Genomic DNA, 16,563 nt, shown 5'->3' with positions numbered 1-16,563 from the left:
GGGTCAATCGAATTATTCGTTGGTAAAAGAGTAGCCCAAGAGTTGGCGGTGAGTGGTGAAAATTAGCTACCTTCCCTCTAGTCTTACACTGTTAAATTAGGAACGGCGAGCGCAGATTGTACTCGGGTAGCTTTGCGCCAAATTCAAAACACAATATTTAGACAGAATGGCGAATTTTCTGCAAGCTCCTGAATGCACAGGAAAATTATCGAAAAAAGTTTCTATCCTTATCTCTGCGTGAGCTACCTTAACTTATCTGGGCGCATTTAAATATCTATACCTACTAGGAAGAAAGAGCACTAAGAAATATCTATGTTAGAAGTAAAAGATACTGTTGAACGCGCTACGAAAGTGCGGGTCGCCAACCACAGAGCGATGCCGACCGCAGCAGTCGAGAATACCAACATGATGCCGAAGAAAGAAGTAACAAACCCAACGAGTGGCCTCAAAAACAGAGTAAGTCTAGTTCATTAGGTGGCCTGAAATTAGAATTAATTTCAAATATAGAAAATAACTCCCCGTTAATGGCATTATGTAACGTAGCTAAAACAAAATTAACACCCCTCGAAAATGATAAAGACAGGAATATAAGAAGAAAAGCAAAAAGAAAAATAGTCAAGTTAAGCAATTCTAGTGAAAATTCCGAAAATGAAGATGATGGAAAAGAAACTTCTCACACTGAGGTAGAGACAGTTCCTTCCTCCATTACAGATAATAAAAATGATGTAACTAACCTAAACAACACCCTGGATGTTGATAATAAGAAAACAAATGAAGCTACAAATCTAGAACAAACTGAGGAACAAAACAACGAAAACCAAGATTTTACATTAGTGGTCTTGTGTGTTTGTGTTATCTTATAGCAAAGCCACATTGGCTATCTGCTGAGCCCACCGAGGGGAATCGAACTCCTGATTTTAGCGTTGTAAATCCGTAGACTGTACTAGCTGGGAGCACATTATGGTCTCTAAAAGAAAAAAGAGAAGCTCACGACAAAATGATACCATACATGCCAAAAATACACCACCAAAATCAAAAACAGCCCAAAATTCGAAAATAATTGAAGGCGTACCAGGTATTTACAATCAACCGCAACTAGCAGTGGAAATTAGTCGATGTAAACAAGGTGTTGAAATAGCCTGTGTAAAGCGTCTATCCAGGGGCGGTATCCTTGTCCGAGGACAAGGAGCTGCTGATCTTAACAAACTATTAAAAGAATGACCCAAAAACGCATTCACACCTGGAAACATAAATATTCACCTACCATGTAGTAAGCCACAGCCCAAGGCAATTGTAATCCGTGGGGTGCACTACTCAATAACAATACACGATATTGAACAAGCAATAGACAGTGAATAGAGAATCTAAATATACACTACAGCAAAGTCGACAGAATAATCTCCAAGGTCACAAACAAATTACAAATTTAATAAGATAAGACATGGATCAAAATTATAACATCTTGGAATTAATAAACAATGGTACCAAAAATTCCAAGTCGAACAGTTAAAAACACCAGCATTTGTAATTACACAATATTACAATTGCTAAAAATAGGATACATTTCAGCAGCATGTCTAGCAACACAGAGGTGTTGAGGATGAGACGGGGAACGCCACATATCTACATGTAAAAAAGAGCAGGACGAATTAAAATGTTGCAACTGTGGAGAAACACACACAGCAAATTATAAAGGTTGTTACAATTATAAAAAGATAAAACAATGAATTTATGAAATAAAAACAACAAAACCAATACCAGATAACATATCTAAAACAACGGTACAACAAACGTACACAACTACAAGTACAGATCCAGTTACATATGCACAAAAGCTGAAAGAAAACATTACACAACCAAAATCACTAACGAACGAACAACAAAACACAACCAGAACAGTAAACAATACACAAGAACTTAACAAAAATACTGTTACAACAAACCTCCAAGAAAACAACACTCATACAACAAAAGATACTACAAACGATGAAACAAGCTTAATAGTAAATATAATTAAAAACAATTTTACAGATTACATTACAGAATTTACAAAACCGACTCAATCTAAAAATTGCATAGATTTCCTCATAAGTATTGCAAAAAAACATAACACCACACATATCACAACTAATCACAACAATCACGGAATACATACTAAAAACATAAATTCACAGTTCTAAGTATCAACATCCGAGGTCCACTTGCTTCCAAGAAACACGAGATCGAAAACATAATAAAAGATACTAACCCAGATATTTTTATTCTAAGCAAAATCCTAATTTATCCTCATAATAGATTTAAAATATGAAATTACACATCAATAAGAAAAGATAGAACAAATAATCAAGACTCCAACAGAGGTATCATGCGACTATACAAAAATAACCTTTTCGTAACCGAAATCAAAATGAACAGTAATAACGAAAATATAATGGTTGATATCCTCCTAGAAAACCACTCAATAATAACAGTAGCAGGCATTTATTGTTCACCAACTAAAAGCATTGACATAAACCTAATCCACAACATCTTTTCCCACAACCAAAATACAATTGTAATAGGTGATCTGAATAGTAAACATAAGAACTTTGGATGTAAATCCACTAACACAAATGGCAGACACCTATTACAATTCATCGATGATAATAGCATAACCCTTATCAACGATAGTACACCCTCGTATGCTACTTAGGCGACAAATTCAAATGATATATTAGACATCTGCCTCACCTCATTCAATTTTAGTCAAAAGTTAGTATATTTTAATGTGGAAAAAGATGTTGACAGCGATCATCTTCCAATATGGTGCGTCTTCGATCTCATCCAGCATAAAGAAAAAAAAACTAGACAAAACAAATTTGACTACAAAAAAGCAAATTGGCAAGAATTTCAAAATGTATTAGACAACACACTACCAGACAAAATTAAGCATACAGCCAACAACGAATCAGAAATTGATAATTATAGTCAATTAATCATGAAGTGCCTACTAAAAGCAGCTACGGACACTACCAAAACAACAACAGACAACCATAAACACTGCATGGAAACCAACCAAACAACTATTAACACTGATAAAACAACGAAGACAACTAAGAAAAGATTTCATGGCAACTAGAGATCAAAAAACAAAAACACAAATAAATAGTATCAGAAATAAAATCAGAAAAGAAATTAAACTGTTAAAACAAGAAAAATGGGACAATTTCTGCTCCCAACTAAACGAACAAACTGACCCAAAAAAGTTTTGGTCACACCTAAAAAGATTCACCAATAAACCCACTTCAAGAAAATACCGAACACTAGAACATAACAACATCTTAGCCAGCACCAATAAAGAAAAAGCAGAAGCCTTTAAACATCAACTACAAAACACATAATGACCCAGACATGAACACCTATGTCTACAACAAAGTAAACAACCATGTAACAAATAACATACAATTATACAAACCATACTTTCCAATCAATATTATAAACAATAACACTGGTAATACTTATGACTATAATACTCTTTTGCTCACCAAAAAAATCACACTAACTGAATTCAAACAAGCAATCAAGAATTCCAAAAACAAATCACCAGAAAATGATGGCATACAAACAATTCTCCTCAAAAAAGGCACTCCAAAATTATTTGACCATTTATTAGCTATCTTTAATTTATATTTCTACTCTGGATACATCCCAGTTTCTTGGAAGCAAGCTAATATATTAATGTTCCACAAAGAAGGGAAACCAGCTGATAAGCCAAATAGTTATCGACCAATCAGCCTGACCAGCTGTGAACGCAAAATTATTGAACGAATAATAAGTAATAGACTCTCCACATTTCTGGAGATTACTTCAAAATTACCAGAGGAACAAAACAGATTTAGAAAATTTAGACAAAAACAGATCATTTAATTTGGTTAACTGAAACGATAATAAATACAGCCATGTGAAAAAATTAGGACACCCTATGAAAGCCTGTGTATTTTTGTAACATTTTTGGATACATAGATATTTAATCTCAATTTCAACAATACTGAGAGATTGTAGGAATATAACTAAACAATTAATACTGAAGAAAAGACTTTTCAAGATCTTCTGCAAATGTAATTCTACAAAAATGCATATTCTAACTGAGGAAAAAGTTAGAACACCCTACCCCCTAATAGCTAGTGTTACCCCCTTTGGCTGAAATAACTGCAGTGAGACGCTTCTTGTAGTCATCTTCCAGTCTCTGACATCGGTCTGAAGAAAGTTTGCTCCACTCCTCAATGCAGAATTATTTCAGCTGTGAGATGTTTGAGGGGTTTCTTGCATGCACAGCCCGTTTCAAGTCACCCCACAGCATCTCAATGGGATTAAGATCTAGGCTTTGACTCGGCCATTCCAGGACTCTCCATTTCTTAGTTTTCAGCCAGTCTTTGGTTGATTAAGTGGTATGTTTTGGGCCATTGTCGTTGCAGGGTCTAGTTCCGCTTCAGCTTTAATTTTGGCCCGGCATGGCCAAGCGTGTTAAGGCGTGCGACTCGTAATCTAAGGGTCGCGGGTTCGCATCCCCGTTGCGACAAACATGCTAGCCTTTCAGCCGTTGGGGCGTTATAATGTAGTGGTCAATCCCACTATTCGTTGGTAAAAGAGTAGCCCAAGAGTTGGCGGTGGGTGGTGATGACTAGCTGCCTTCCCTCTATTCTTACACTGCTAAATTAGGGACGGCTAGCGCAGATAGCCATCGAGTAGTTTTGTGCGAAATTCCAAAACAAACAAACAGCTTTAATTTTTTTACAGATGGTCTCACATGATCCTCAAGCACCCTCTGATACACAGTAGAATTCATGGTGGATTCTATGATTGTGAGGTATCCAGGTCCTGCTGCAGCAAAGCAGCCCAAAACCATCACACTTCCACCTCCATGCTTCACAATTGGTATGAAGTTCTTTTCCTGAAATGCTGTATTTGGTTTACGCCAAACATGTCCTCTGTTCTGGTGTCCAAATAATTCAATTTTGGACTCATGTGTCCAAAGAACATTATTCCAGAAGTCCTGGTCTTTGTCTACATTCTCTTTGGCAAACTTCAGTCTGGCCTTGATGTTTCTCTTAGAAAGCAAAGGTTTCATCCTTGCACACCTCCCATGCAAGTTAAACTTGTGCAGTCTCTTTCTGATTGTAGAGGCATGCACTTTCACATCAACAGTAGCCAGAGCCTGCTGTAAGTCCCGTGATGACATGTTAGGGTGTTTGGAGACCTCTTTTAGCATCTTGCGGTTTGCTCTTGGGGTGAACTTGCTTGGACGACCAGACCTGGGCATGTTGGCAGTTGTTTTGAAAGCCCTTCACTTGTTGACTATTTTCCGGAAAGTGGAATGGCTGATTTCAAAATCTTTTGGGAAACTCAATTTTCTACAATTTTCTTTCTGAAGGCCTCAGACAGCTCTTTTGCTCTCACCATGGTGCTCGCTCTCACTTCAACAGTCAGGAGCACACCAAACTAACTGTCTGAGGTTTAAATAGGGCAAGCCTCATTCAAAATGCTGAGTAACAATCTTCTAATCATGTGCACCTGGTGTGATACACCTGTGTGTGAGTTGAACCACTTTAAATGGGAATAAATGTGGTAGTGTCCTAACTTGTTCCTCAGTTAGAATATGCATTTTTGTAGAATTATATTTACAGAAGATCTTGAAAAGTCTTTTCTTCAGTTTCAATTGTTTAGTTATATTCCTATAATCTCTCAGTACTGTTAAAATTGAGATTAAATATCTATATATCCAAAATTGTTACAAAATACACAGGCTTTCATAGGGTGTCCTAACTTTTTCATATGAGTGTAGCTTTAATAAAAAAGAATGCACTGTAGTTTGCTTCCTCGATATCGAGAAAGCATTCGACACTGTATGGCACAATGGTCTTAGGTTCCGTATAAATGAAATGGGACTACCGTGTGGAATTATTCGCTGATTATCTAACTTTTTTGAAAATAGAAAATGCAGAGTTAACGTAGAGGGAACTTTCTCGGAGTTCTTCACTCCATAAGCTGGTGTCCCTCAAGGAGGGGTGGTTAGTCCTATTCTCTTCATCATGTATGTGAATAACATGCCACTTAAAGACTCAAATTATGGATACTCGTCACAGTTCGCTGATGATGTAGCTATTTGGAAAAGTGACCCTACACCAGAAATTGCAGCCACTAACATACAACCGCAACTAAACAGAATAAGTGAATACTGCCGAAAATATAGAATCAAAATAAACAAAGCAAAGACAAAATTAGTGATATTTTCAAAATCAACGAAACTTAAAAAAGTACAACCCCAGATTTACATGAACGGAGCGCTTCTCCAGACTGCTACATCTGCAAAATATTTAGGACTAACATATGATTCTAAACTTACCTGCAAAAACATGTAAATAACTTAAAAACTAAAAGAATAAACTATGCTAGGAGTCTAACTGGTAAAAATTATGGAACAACTCTTGAAAACATCCTTAAAATATACAAAAGATATATGAGTCCAGTTGTAGACTATGCAGCTCCTGCATGGATTAACGTAAGTAAATAACAACTGCAAACCAAACTACAATCATTACAAAATACACTAATTACAACAGTATATAGAGTACCTAAAACCACTTCCTCAAAGTTCATGCACAAATACTCTAATACACAAACAATACCAGATAGACTTCTACATAGTACAATAAAATATTTCGATAAAAATTGGAGAAAAAATGAGCTGTTATGGAAACTAGACAGGTATTGCATATATATATGATGAAGAGAATCCTAAACACCTCTCCCCGATAAACTTATACATTAGATCATTAAGCTAAAATTAAGTAATAAAAAAGCAATATTAAAAAAATAAAAACAAATATAAAAAATATAGTGCCAAAACAAAACAGGCCACCTATGTTCTAGACTTAGAAAATCTGAAAGAACAATATACATGGACATTACCTTGAAAAGGACCTGAGTTATGCTCATCACTCTGGCCCTCGTGTATTTACTCTAAATATATTAATAAATCCAGTTTAACAATGAAAAGGAAGAAAGAAGAGGTCTAGTGTACCTGACTCTCCAGGCTATACAAATTTATATACCCAAACACCTAGAGAGAGGCAGAATTTTCCAACGTAACTTTACCTTACTAATAACATTTTCACTACCCCACCCTTAATTTCCTTCAAACGTTAGAGAAGTTTGAAAGATTGTCTAGTTCATTCCAAATAACACATTGAAGTACCTTTACTGGCATCAACTAACGAAAATCATCCTTGTGGATGAACTACTTCCCTCACATGCTATTTTATCGACTTTCTCTGGATTGTTTATTTGTTTGTTTTTTGAATTTCGCACAAAGCTACTTGAGGGCTATCTGTGCTAGCCAATGTCTCACCAGACAGTCTCACCTCCATGATCACTGACGCTCGCTTTAAAACAAACTAACTTTTGATGTTGCATTCCTATTTATAAATACACAGTTTTGCTTCTTTCTTTCTTTTTTTTTACTTCGTTTCAAAAATTTGGCGTTACTTTGTTAAAACATAAAGATGTATACTTTATAAAAAATTATAGCTATGAGACTTGAATGCGGTAATCAAATGAGGTAGACCACCAAAATGTCTCTAATTACTTTTATAAATATTCAAGAAGTTTTTTGAACGATGCTTCAGTTGCTGGCAATTGCTCTAAGTTTTCTTTTAGTAAATTGGATCGTCACATTCTTTGTGTTCAGACAAAATTGTTTTTTATATGCAAAAACGGCTCGTTTGGGTTGAGAAAATATTTTCTCAACCCAAACGAGCCGTTTTTGCATATAAATTTCTCAACAAGTGGGTTTCTCGACATCACTGAAAATTGTTTTTTCATATAAGTATGTCTTTTGTATTTTCCAATTATTTTTTGACAATTTTTAAGTCTTGTATTCGACTGAAAAATGTGTTTGACAATTGTTTTATTGAAATAGAACCAATGTTTTCTACTAATATACTAATTTTATGTAACAAAGTGACGATTTATTTTAAACAGTGTAATTTCTCATACTGAGAAATGCAAGCTATAATTACCAAATTACTTACCTAATTATATTCTCATTTGGAAATAAACTCTCTCTTGTAGTAATTTGCCTAACATAATTAATTTCTCGCTTTAAAACCTAAAATTATAAAAAAAAACAAATGTTCAAGGTGTCTTCAAAAAATGTAATACAAAAATAGATAAAATGGTAGACTATATACAAATAGTATAGGTGAGACTTTGTCGTATCCCAGTTCTAACTTTATCTTTGGCGTAATGAGTCATTTCACCTGTACATCAGAATATATTATTTATTGCATTCGCTGTATTAGATCTAAATAACTATATATTGAGAAAACTGTATGAAGGTTAGGTAACAGGTTCTATAAACATCTCAGACTTGTGCGCAACGGCACCCTCGACCCCCAGTCCCCAAACACTTCAACCCCTCGGACCACACTGGAATTGATAACATGAGTATATTTGTTTTATTATATGAACCTCACAACAGGTATGATCGCGAAAGCCTAGAACATGTACTTATATTTAAAGTAAATTCTCTCGCACTTCACGGAATTAATGTGCTTTTCGGTGTGTTTTTTTCTGAAGTGAGTACGGCTCTTGTTAATATATCTTTGCCACCCTTGTTTACTTGGCACCATCTACTCATATTTTCCCTTATCATTATTATTGGTTGTAACTTACTTTTTTATCATTTATTGAATTTATGTTTACTACTCTTCTGTGTATTTTTACTTTATAAAATCCAATTTCTATCACTTTAACACTTATTTTCCATTTTGAAAATGTTTATAGAACTGCTCCAACAATTTTCTGTCTCACAATATTGTTAACGTACTGCATGTAGTATATGTCATTTAAATTATCTTTATATTTTAACCATTCAACGAATCTGTCTAAGCCTTTTTTTCTATGTAACGCGGTCTTTTGGCATTGTTTTTAATTTTTTTTTATTAAGAACATTGGTGATATAACAGAAAATAACTAATTTCATAAACAATCTAAGTATAAAACTAAATTGATATTTTTACTTTGATGGCAAATTTTATGCACTTGGTTGTAGGCTAGGTGATCCTACAATGCTTCTTTACTTTATGTTTATTATACTAACATTCACTACATATATAAGTATCAGAGTACACCCTTCCTCACGACTCCTTTGCATCCCCGTCACTAAAATCTTAATGGACAGACAGCAATCGAATTATTGCATCTTAAGTGATGCATTTTGGCTTTTATGACAACTCTGAGAAATCAAGCGTGATGCAACACACACTGACTTTTATATAAATTAGATCTTGGATCGGATATAGAACTCATCGATTTTACCTGTATACTTTGAAGATGCTGAGCGTAGCCAAAGAAATTAAACGTGTAAGCACTCTGAAACTGTTATAACGGTAGTTGAAGCACCGTTGTAAGTTATATACGTATGCGAAACAATGATGCGTACAAGTATAATACAAAATCTGCAAACAAGCTTATACACAAGGATTATATTGATTAAATAATATAATACAAGGATAAGTTTTTCCACCTAATTATCATATACAAATTCCTTGAAGTTTTACTGTGCTAGTTAAAAAATATTTATATTAGAAAAATGTAGAACGCTCGGGCATAAGTGCGGGTGATTTTTAAATATAAACACCAATCAAATAAAACTGGAATATAGTCATAATACCGATATATATTTCAAAGAACCTGTGAACGTGTGTCAAAATAAAATTGAAAAATGTGTTATCTTTAAATAATTGGTAAAAAATGATGTACTGAAATACTTATAGGACATATAATACAAGGGATGCAGTTTCTTACACAAAGGTGCAAGTTGTTAGCCTCATAAGTTAATTCACAGAAGTCAACACCCATCGTATTTCAATTTAATTTTACACACATTCACACTTCCCTTGTTTTTTACTATTATAACGGTAGTTCAATTTAATTTGTTCTGTGTTCGAACTTTAAAATTATCGCATTATTGGTCGAAACGTTGTGCTTTTTATGATATAAAAATTTTCCAACTACCTATTGTGCACTGTCAACGAATTTGAAAATGACTAAACAACAATATTAAATTATGGCAACAATTATTACTTGCTAAATTTCGTAAATCTACGGGATACCAAGAGTCATAAAATTTAAAACTTTTACTTTAACGTGCTTGTACTTTGAACTAATTAAGTTCAACAAGTTTTAAAAATAACTAAGTAAAATTTAACTTTATCTCTATTTTTTAAATAAAATACTCGTACAATCTACTATTCTGTCTTAAGTGAACTGAGAAAAAGAATTTTATTTCAATAGTTTCACTGCTTTGCATGCAACTGCATTTTTCTAAACTTTTAAATGAATTTATTTTAGAAAATTCTAGAATTTGTTAGATAATTCCTTCGAAGTGGGCCTGGCATGGCCAAGCGCGTAAGGCGTAATCCGAGGGTCGCGGGTTCGCGCCCGCGTCGCGCTAAACATGCTCGCCCTCCCAGCCGTGGGGGCGTATAATGTGACGGTCAATCCCACTATTCGTTGGTAAAAGAGTAGCCCAAGAGTTGGCGGTGGGTGGTGATGACTAGCTGCCTTCCCTCTAGTCTTACACTGCTAAATTAGGGACGGCTAGCACAGATAGCCCTCGAGTAGCTTTGTGCGAAATTCCAAAAACAAACAAACAAACCTTCGAAGTATTAGAAATTTATGAAATAATAATGGGTGTTGCCTTTACGCTTAATCTCGTTTCACTCGTATAGTTTCACTGCTTTGCATGCAACTGCATTTTTCTAAACTTTTAAATGAATTAATTTTATAAAATTCTAGAATTTGTTAGATAATTCCTTCGAAGTATTAGAAATTTATTAAATAATAATGGGTGTTGCCTTTACGCTTAATCTCGTAAAACAAACATCTTATATTAAAATATACAAATATTTTGAATTGTATACGTTGTCTAGCTCTTGAAAAATGCATGTTTTTTTTTAAAAAAAAAAACGTATTTTAATATACTGACTTACTGTGGGAAGTATGAACACAGAAAAGAATAGGTTGTGAAGACAAAAATCGATAAACAGAAGGTCGACGATAAGAAGGGAGGGCGAAAAGCTCAGACCAAAATTAACAGCAATTGATAACGAGTCGTTGTCACGCTGTATCGCTGCTGGATTTTGACCTGAAATCGACAACAAATATGACAAGCAATCATTTACTCTAGTTAGATAATTCTGTATATATATTATCCTAAATAGTTTCATTCTACTACATTTGATTTGTGTGTACAGAACCTGTGAAACTTAACACTACTACGAAAAGTGGGGCCTAATAGGCCCCAGAGCAACTTGAAAGGTTATTAATATTAGGCTAATAATTTTGTATTTAAATGAAATTGCCATTTAAATCCATTAATGAATGGATTAACGAGATTCCCACTGTCCCTATCTACTATCTAGCGAAACCACAGCCAGGGCTTGGAGAAATCAGGACTAGAAACGTCTTTTCGTAGGAGTGTTAAAGCGTCGCTTTTAGGTATTATTAAAAGATGGCTATCAGTGATTAAAAATAAATCTATGCTGTTTCATTCTACAATAATAAACTCTGAAAATGATAGGATCACTTTCAATTTATTTTATTTGTTTTCGCCAATATTAAAATATGATAAATTATACACACACAGGAAAAAAAAATGTAAGTTATTGTTACTCTTTAAAAAGAACGGACTATTGCTACAAATATATGACGTTGCTAATTTTAAAATAGTACATCACAGAAACTTATAAAAGCCTTTAACTTTAATATTCGGTAGTATATTGGTACTGAAAAATAAAATACTTAAGATATGAAAATGATAATTCAATAATAAATAAAGTTCATCTGTTCACAGATCAAACATACGATTGTTTACGTATACCATCACGCTTGTGGCTTTACCATTGGATGGTCCACAAATCTAAGGCTTTAGCATTTTTTATGTAGAGAGTGCTCACAGTGTCATTTTTGTTTGCCTTCTGCAGTTTTATCTGCCAACGAGATGAGTTATAATTAATCATAAGGTCATTGTTATACCAGAAAACAAACACTGGAGGCAAAGGGTTGTGTCGAATAATGTAGCTAAGGTTAATACAATTGCCACTGCTTACAAGCAAGTCCCGTTCGGCAGGAATAACAGCCTCTGGAACTAAAATATTCAATTATTGATTAGGGGAACAGAGTTGGAGCAGGAGTTTCTTCTTGATTCACGAATGTTGTTAGAAACGGTTACATATTGCACTAAAATATTAAAAAATATTCATTCTTATTTTGAAAGTAACACGCAAATAAAGAAGTGGAAAATTGTACTTCAGTTTAAGTAACTTTGAGTTCAATGCAAAAATCAACAAAAAACAAATCAGTTTAACGTGACCTGAAGATGGCCTAAGAAGGTCGAAATGTGGTTCTATACTTTATTTTAATTAAAATTTTAATACCTATACCAGCCGTTTTAGTAATACATATTTACTTCAAGTAGGTTTCTCGTCATCATAAAAAATAAACCTCAATCTTACAACTATAAAAATGTATCAATAAAACTTTTATTCACAAAAAAACGTCATCACTTCAAGAAACTACGATTTGGCACAGACCTATTCACTGAAAATAATATTAGAAAAACCAAAAACAAAGCATTTTTTACATTTACAGTGGTATGGCAAAGTATATGTGATATTACACGCCGAAAGAACACCTTAAGGAAAATATAGCTTAAGGAAGAAAAGATACGCGATTTGAGTACTTCAGAGATTTTCTTGGCAGACCTTCCATAATCAGTTATCGTGAGCAAGAACTATCCGCCATTCAACCAATAGCAGCTCACTCTAGAAAACATACCACTATAATGTAATATAACAAAATGAAGAGAAAATAATCTTAATCTTAAAAGTAATACTGAATCCTTTAATGATTGTTTTGTGTTAATTATCAGATTAGTAGTTTCTAAAAATATTTAAAAAATCATTAAGTGGTACTTGGAATTTTTTGATTTCTTAAATGAACCTTACACCAATTGTAAAAACTAAATATTATTATCCTTAGATAACTGACAACCGTACTGATCAAAATAATTAAAGAATAATCAGTTTTATATTTTGGTTTTACAACAAAGTACTATTACTATAACTAGGATTTTTGTACTGAGATGGTTCATATTACTAATTTTACAGGACAAATACTACTTTTATTTTATTGTCTATTAAAGCTGTGGAGCAATAATGCTTAGATAAATGAACTTGGATCACATTTAGAAGATAAAAGTTAGTTTGACATGAACGTCTGTGTGCATAACTCGACACATTATAATAAGTTGTGTTAAAATGTTTCGATATTTCAAAATAAACAATAAGAACCAGAATCATATGTAAATTGTCGAGATGGATAAACCTTTGTTACATAGCTAGCTCTAGATCCAGTATGGGAGTCCATTAAGTAAGACAGAAAATGGACTATAGTGCATAAACTCCGAACAATTATGGAAGGGACTGAACAAATCCCACACGCGAGACCAAAGGCTTGACATCCCGTCTTGAAAGATGTATTGAAAATTAGATATTATTTTTCTTAAATAACTAATAACATACTGATCAAAGCAATTAAAGAATAATAACACTGCAACAATTTTTTTTAAAGTTTTGCTTCCTGAAAAGTTTTTGCTGATTGTAACAAATACCTGGTGGGTAAGCACAAATATAGTTTTGGTTGTGCTTCATCACATAGGAACTCTAATAAATAGATAGTTAACTGTTTACCGGCAATAACGTATTTAATTGCATTTATGTTTCTAATACGCTATTAAGTTCAACATAATTAAAAGTGTTTTGCTCCTGACTTTCGTTTGTATTCAATGTCCGGTGCATCACGTTGCAGTGTCCAACAGTAGTCAGCAAGCATTGACGGATTACAGTTGTCCTGATATCGTTTTTCCATTGTAGCAATGTCCTGGTGAAACCTTTCACCTTGTTTGTCATTGACAGTACCGAGATTTGCGGGGAAGAAGTCCAAGTGTGAGTGGAGGAAATGAATCTTGAGTGACATTTTGCACTTCATCGTTTTGAATGCTTTGAGAAGTTTGTCTACCAGCTGAATGTAATGTGGAGCTCTGTAATTGCCAAGAAAATTGTCAACAACGTCTTTGAAGGCTTTCCAAGCATTTTTTTCCGGCCCAACTAACAGATCTTCCAACCACTTGTCACTCATAACATGTCTGATCTGAGGGCCGACAAAAATGCCTTCTTTGATCTTGGCCTCAGTTATTCTTGGGAACATCTGTCTTAAATAACGAAAACCTTCACCTTCTTTGTTTATTGCTTTCACGAAATTCTTCATAAGTCCCGATTTTATGTGAAGAGGAGGCAAAAAATCTTTGCCGGGTCGAGAAGCGGTTCATGCGCATCATTTTTCTGTACTGGAACTAACTTTTTACAGAGTGGCCAGCTCTTTCTAGAATAATGTCAACACAGAAACAGAGACTGTCAACTTGTGCAAAGAATTTGGTTATATGATCTTGGCGGCTTCGAAAAACAGAAATTTTCGTACCTGGTGACAACAAACACCATTCCTGCAGTCTCGAACCCAGAAATTCGGCTTTTGCTTTTGACAGTCCTGAATCTCTGACCAGATCGTTTAATTCTGACTGTGTTATGAGATGTGGATCGCCTGAGGAGGACGGTTCAAAATCCGGATCAATGTCACTGCCAGTTCCCTGCACTGCAGTTTCTTCATCTGGTTCCTCTGAGGTCCATTCTTCTGGTGGTTTCGGAATTGGAAGACTGTCGTCATGTGGCACGGGTCTTATTGCTGAAGGCAGATCAGGGTATTCAATTGACTTCTTGTTTTTGGCAGAGAAGCCAGACACATTAGTCAAACAGAAGTAACAGTCCGTCACATGGTCTTTCTGTTATCGCCATATCATCGGGACAGCAAACGACATTGCCTTTCGAGTGCCTCTGAGCCAAGCTCTCAGACAGACAGTACATGTCACACAACAAATGTGAGGCACCCATACCTGGTCTTGATCACCAATTTTACAGCAGAAGTACAGATGATATGCTTTCTTCACAAGAGCAGTCATTGAGCGTCTCTGATGAACAAGCGTATACTCGCCACAAATATATCAGAATGTATCGCGGCTGTTACGACATTAACGAGACATATTGGCCGACACCAATCGTCCTGTAAAATGTCTATAACATCTAACTTACTTGTTACGGTGCTACTGAGGCAATGATATATTCTGAAACAATACGTACACACAATAAGGTCTATATTAATCCAATGAGCAGCATTTGTGTATGCAAGCCACTTTGTAGCCTGCTGAGACGGTGTAAAGCTGGCTCCGGCCTGTCCAGGCATGCCCGGGCTGCATACTTCCACAGAACAGCTTCCAACCTGGCCTGATTTCATGCGCAGACTACACAAAACATTGTTCATAGGTCTCTTACAGAAACGAAAATTTTTGGACACAAATATAAGAAAAAACATGACAAAACTGAATATTTCGATGAAACGGTACGTGATGGGCAAATTTGGATGTGATTTTCGTGATCAGCAGCCACAGATTCATAAGGAACACCCAACAGTGTTCAAGAAGCAAAAACTTTGTTGTGCAGTGTATGTAATCAGTCTTCTATTTTCTTGTTACGAAACGGTACAATTAGTATAATTAGATTAGACCAATAACACATTTAAGTTTGTTTTTAATGAAAACAAGTTTTAAGTGTCAAATCGGATGATATAATATGTATAGGTGCTATCTGATTATGTGGAAGCAACACAATCAGTAGATCTCAGTTTTCCAAGAGAACGAAAAGTTCAAAGCAGCAACTATAAGAAAAATCAACATACAATTTTTTCTTAGTTAGCAGTTTGAACTCCAATAGTCTAAGAAATCCAGAATGAGAATGAAACATGCTAAGCCTCAACAAAAACATTTAATGTGGAAAATAAATGCATTAGCTAGAGGCCCGGCATGGCCAGGTAGTTAAGGCGCTCGACTCGTAATCTGAGGGTCGCGGGTTTGAATCCTCGTCCCACCAAACATACTTGCTCCTTCAGCCGTGGGAACATTATAAAGTGATGGTCAAGCCAACTATTCGTTGGTAAAAGAGTAGCCCAAACATTGGCTGTAGGTGGTGATTACTAGCTGTCTTCCTTTTAGTCTTACACTGCTAAATTAGAAAGAGCTAGCGCAGCTAGCCCTCGTGTAGCTTTGCACAAAATTCAAAACAAATCAAATTAAATTATTAACCAGAAACCAATTAAAAGTAGAATTTTAGCTCAGTGGCTACAAAACTAACAAAGTGCGACAAGTAGAATGTAGATTCACTCTCAGACCACTGACATCGTTGACTGCAAACCTAAATTGTATAGACCAAAGTCATAAAACACACAATACGACTCCAAGTTGATCTTATCCTGTACAAGCAGCGGACTACACTTTCACAATTGAATCAACAGTTCAGTGCAGCAACTGGAAGAAAAGCTAGCGTACCAACAGTGTGCTAAAGGACTTCACAAAAT

At 34.9% G+C, this 16,563-nt stretch overlaps 1 long non-coding RNA gene across 1 annotated transcript in view; it reads right to left on the bottom strand.

Moving 5' to 3' along the window:
* The window catches only part of LOC143224094 (uncharacterized), a 33,261-nt gene that overhangs the window by 3,693 nt on the left and 13,005 nt on the right, over positions 1 to 16,563 (bottom strand). The window contains exon 2 of the long non-coding RNA XR_013013205.1: positions 11,034 to 11,188. This is a non-coding gene — a long non-coding RNA (uncharacterized LOC143224094). The remainder of the gene's footprint in view (positions 1 to 11,033; positions 11,189 to 16,563) is intronic.

Source organism: Tachypleus tridentatus, chromosome 8 (genome assembly GCF_004210375.1).
Source record: "Tachypleus tridentatus isolate NWPU-2018 chromosome 8, ASM421037v1, whole genome shotgun sequence".
NCBI lineage: Eukaryota > Metazoa > Arthropoda > Merostomata > Xiphosura > Limulidae > Tachypleus > Tachypleus tridentatus.
This window is presented reverse-complemented; position numbering and strand designations above follow the sequence as displayed.